This window comes from Arachis stenosperma, chromosome 1 (assembly GCF_014773155.1).
Source record: "Arachis stenosperma cultivar V10309 chromosome 1, arast.V10309.gnm1.PFL2, whole genome shotgun sequence".
Taxonomy (NCBI): Eukaryota; Viridiplantae; Streptophyta; class Magnoliopsida; order Fabales; family Fabaceae; genus Arachis; species Arachis stenosperma.
This window is the reverse complement of record NC_080377.1, coordinates 13385746-13390941: the sequence shown is the minus strand read 5'-3', so window position 1 is coordinate 13390941 and position 5196 is coordinate 13385746. Positions and strand designations below refer to the sequence as shown.

At 41.8% G+C, this 5196-nt stretch overlaps 1 non-coding gene across 1 annotated transcript; it reads left to right on the top strand.

The window, feature by feature from the left end:
- Positions 1-4886: 4886 nt before the first annotated feature.
- Positions 4887-4994, top strand: LOC130956899 (small nucleolar RNA R71). The gene has a single exon (XR_009077226.1). It is a non-coding gene; the product is annotated as a small nucleolar RNA R71 (small nucleolar RNA).
- The last annotated feature ends 202 nt before the right edge of the window (positions 4995-5196 follow it).

The window sequence follows — 5196 nt, the reverse complement described above, 5'->3', positions numbered from 1 at the left end:
GGCTGGCTCGTTTGTCAGGCGAGCACTCGGTTGTCAGGCGATCAACCATGCATCGTGTATCAGGAATCCAAGAGATATTCACTAGAGCCTTGGTTGCTTGTAGAACAAAAGTGGTTGTCAGTCACCTTGTTCATAAGTGAGAATGATGATGAGTGTCACGGATCATCACATTCATCAAGTTGAAGAACAAGTGATATCTTAGAACAAGAACAAGCGGAATTGAATGGAAGAACAATAGTAATTGCATTAATACTCGAGGTACAGCAGAGCTCCACACCTTAATCTATGGTGTGTAGAAACTCCACCGTTGAAAATACATAAGTGATAGTGTGATCATTGGTTTCGGCCCCAGAGAGGGAACCAGAAGAACCAAGATGAAAATACAATAGTAAAAGGTCCTATATATAGAAAACTAGTAGCCTAAGGTGTACAAAGATGAGTAAATGACATAAAAATCCACTTCCGGGCCCACTTGGTGTGTGCTTGGGCTGAGCAATGAAGTAATTTCGTGTAGAGACTTTTCTTGGAGTTAAACGCCAGCTTTTATGCCAGTTTGGGCGTTTAACTCCCATTTAGGTGCCAGTTCCGGCGTTTAACGCTGGAATTTCTGAGGGTGACTTTGAACGCTAGTTTGGGCCATCAAATCTTGGACAAAGTATGGACTATTATATATTGCTGGAAAGCCCAGGATGTCTACTTTCCAACGCCGTTGAGAGCGCGCCAATTGGACTTCTGTAGCTCCAGAAAATCCACTTCGAGTGCAGGGAGGTCAGAATCCAACAGCATCTGCAGTCCTTTTCAGTCTCTGAATCAGATTTTTGCTCAGGTCCCTCAATTTCAGCCAGAAAATACCTGAAATCACAGAAAAACACACAAACTCATAGTAAAGTCCAGAAAAGTGATTTTTAACTAAAAACTAATAAAAATATACTAAAAACTCAACTCAAACTACTAAAAACATACTAAAAACAATGCCAAAAAGTGTATAAATTATCCGCTCATCACAACACCAAACTTAAATTGTTGCTTGTCCCCAAGCAACTGAAAATCAAATAAGATAAAAAGAAGAGAATATACTATAGACTCCAAATTATCAATGAAACTTAGCTCCAAATTAGATGAGTGGGACTAGTAGCTTTTTGCCTCCAAACAGTTTTGGCATCTCACTTTATCCTCTGAGGTTCAGAATGATTGGCTTCTTTAGGAACTCAGAATCCAGATAGTGTTATTGATTCTCCTAGTTAAGTATGATGATTCTTGAACACAGCTACTTTATGAGTCTTGGCCGTGGCCCAAAGCACTCTGTCTTCCAGTATTACCACCGGATACATACATGCCACAGACACATAATTGGGTGAACCTTTTCAGATTGTGACTCAGCTTTGCTAGAGTCCCCAATTAGAGGTGTCCAGGGTTCTTAAGCACACTCTTTTTGCCTTGGATCACAACTTTATTTCTTTCTTTTTCTTTTCTTTTTCTTTCTCCCCTTTTTTTCTTTTTCGTTTTTCTCCTTCTTCTTTTTTTTTTTTGTATTCACTGCTTTTTCTTGCTTCAAGAATCATTTTTATGTTTTTTCAGATCCTCAGTAACATGTCTCCTTTTTCATCATTCTTTCAAGAGCCAACAATTTTAACATTCATGAACAACAAATTCAAAAGACATATGCACTGTTCAAGCATACATTCAGAGAACAAAAGCATTGCCACCACATCAAACTAATTAAGCTAGTTTTAAAGATGAATTCGAAATCCTGTACTTCTTGTTCTTTTGTGATAAAAACAGTTTTCATTTAAGAAAGGTGATGGATTCATAGGACATTCATAACTTTAAGGCATAGACACTAAGACACTAATGATCATAAGACACAAACATGGATAAACATAAGCATAAATTTTTGAAAAACAGAAAATAAAGAACAAGGAGATTAAAGAACGGGTCCACCTTAGTGATGGCGGCTTGTTCTTCCTCTTGAAGGTCTTATGGAGTGCTTGAGCTCCTCAATGTCTCTTCCTTGCCTTTGTTGCTCCTCTCTCATGATTCTTTGATCTTCTCTAATTTCATGGAGGAGGATGGAATGTTCTTGGTGCTCCATCCTTAGTTGTCCCATGTTGGAACTCAATTCTCCTAGGGAGGTGTTGATTTGTTCCCAGTAGTTTTGTGGAGGAAGGTGCATCCCTTGAGGCATCTCAGGGATCTTTTGATGAGAGGGGTCTCTTGTTTGCTCCATCCTTTTCTTAGTAATGGGCTTGAGGTCATGCCTTCTCAGTTGAACCGGCTTCCCTCTTGAATCTCTCTTTCATTGAACGCCCTCTTCACAAATGTCTATGAGGACTTGGTCCAACCTTTGATCAAAGTTGACCCTTCTTCATGGCCACAACTTCATAGAAGTGGTCTTGATGCACCCTTGAGATGAATCTCTCCATCTCCCATGACTCGGAGGTGAAAGCTTTTGCCTTCCCTTTCCTCTTTCTAGAGGTTTCTCCGGCCTTGGATGCCATAAATGGTTATGGAAAAACAAAAAGCAATGCTTTTACCATACCAAACTTAAAAGGTTTGCTCGTCCTCGAGCAAAAGAAGAAAGAAGAGAGTAGAAGAAGAAGAAATGAGGAAGAAGGGATTGGCTTTGTTTTCGGCCATGTATGGGCGGGTTTTATGAAAAATGGATGTGAGTGGTGAAAAGGTATTGAGGTGATTGGTGAATGGGTGAAGAAGAGAGAGAGTGGTGGGGTTGGCGGGGATCCTGTGGGGTCCACAGATCCTGTGGTGTCAAGGAAAAGTCATCCCTGCACCAAATGGCAATCAAAATCACGTTTTGTGCCAAATCTGGCGTTAAACGCCGGGCTGGTGCCCCTTTCTGGCGTTTAACGCCAGGTTCTTGCCCTTTCCTGGCGTTTAACGCCAGTCTGGTGCCCCTTTCTGGCGTTAAACGCCCAGAATGGTGCCAGACTGGGCGTTAAACGCCCAACTGCTAGCCTCACTGGCGTTTAAACGCCAGTGAGTTCTTCCTCCAGGGTGTGCTGTTTTTCTTCCTGTTTTTCATTCTATTTTTGCTTTTTCAATTGATCTTGTGGCTTCTCATGATCATCAACCTACAAAAAAAACATAATAACAAGGGAAATGGATAAAATATAATCATTGGGTTGCCTCCCAACAAGCGCTTCTTTAATGTCAGTAGCTTGACAGAGGGCTCTCATGGAGCCTCACAAATGCTCAGAGCAATGTTGGAACCTCCCAACACCAAACTTAGAGTTTGAATGTGGGGGTTCAACACCAAACTTAGAGTTTGGTTGTGGCCTCCCAACACCAAACTTAGAGTTTGACTGTGGGGGCTCTGTTTGGCTCTGTTTTGAGAGAAGCTCTTCATGCTTCTTCTCCATGGTGATAGAGGGATATCCTTGAGCCTTAAACACAAAGGATTCTTCATTCACTTGAATGATTAACTCTCCTCTATCAACATCAATCACAGCCTTTGCTGTGGCTAGGAAGGGTCTGCCAAGGATGATGGTTTCATCCATGCACTTCCCAGTCTCTAGGACTATGAAATCAGTAGGGATGTAATGGTTTTCAATTTTGACCAGAACATTCTCTACAAGTCCATAGGCTTGTTTTCTTGAGTTGTCTGCCATCTCTAGTGAGATTTTTGCAGCTTGCACCTCAAAGATCCCTAGCTTCTCCATTACAGAGAGGGGCATGAGGTTTACACTTGACCCTAAGTCACACAAGGCCTTCTTGAAGGTCATGGTGCCTATGGTACAAGGTATTGAAAACTTCCCAGGATCCTGCCTCTTTTGAGGCAGTTTCTGCCTAGACAAGTCATCCAGTTCTTTGGTGAGCAAAGGGGGTTCATCCTCCCAAGTCTCATTTCCAAATAACTTGTCATTTAGCTTCATGATTGCTCCAAGGTATTTAGCAACTTGCTCTTCAGTGACATACTCATCCTCTTCAGAGGAAGAATACTCATCAGAGCTCATGAAAGGCAGAAGTAAGTCCAGTGGAATCTCTATGGTCTCATTTTGAGCCTCAGATTCCCATGGTTCCTCATTGGGGAACTCATTGGAGGCTAGTGCACGCCCATTGAGGTCTTCCTCAGTGGCGTTCACTTCCTCTCCTTCCTCTCCAAATTCGGCCATGTTGATGGCCTTGCACTCTCCTTTTGGATTTTCTTCTGTGTTGCTTGGAAGAGTACTTGGAGGGAGTTCAGTAATTTTCTTGCTCAGCTGTCCCACTTGTGCTTCCAAATTCCTAATGGAAGACCTTGTTTCAGTCATGAAACTTTGAGTGGTTTTGATTAGATCAGAGACCATGGTTGCTAAGTCAGAGGGGTTCTGCTTAGAATTCTCTGTCTGTTGCTGAGAAGATGATGGAAAAGGCTTGCCATTGCTAAACCTGTTTCTTCCACCATTATTGTTGAAACCTTGTTGAGGTCTCTCTTGATTCTTCCATGAGAAATTTGGGTAATTTCTCCATAAAGAATTATAGGTGTTTCCATAGGGTTCTCCTAGGTAATTCACCTCTTCCATTGAAGGGTTCTCAGGATCATAAGCTTCTTCTTCAGATGAAGCATCCTTAGTACTGCTTGGTACATTTTGCATTCCAGACAGACTTTGAGAAATCAAATTGACTTGTTGAGTCAATATTTTATTCTGAGCCAATATGGCATTCAGAGTGTCAATCTCAAGAACTCCTTTCTTCTGACTAGTCCCATTGTTCACAGGATTCCTTTCAGAAGTGTACATGAATTGGTTATTTGCAACCATTTCAATGAGCTCTTGAGCTTCTGTAGGCGTCTTCTTCAGATGAAGAGATCCTCCAGCAGAGCTATCCAAGGACATCTTGGATAGTTCAGAGAGACCATCATAGAAAATACCTATGATGCTCCATTCAGAAAGCATGTCTGAGGGACACTTTCTGATTAATTGTTTGTATCTTTCCCAAGCTTCATAGAGGGATTCACCATCCTTCTGTCTAAAGGTTTGGACTTCCACTCTAAGCTTGCTCAATTTTTGAGGTGGAAAGAACTTTGCCAAGAAGGCATTGACTAGCTTTTCCCAAGAGTCCAGGCTTTCTTTAGGTTGAGAGTCCAACCATATTCTGGCTCTGTCTCTTACAGCAAAAGGGAATAGTATCAGTCTGTAGACCTCAGGGTCAACCCCATTAGTCTTGACTGTGTCACAGATTTGCAAGAATTCAGCTAAG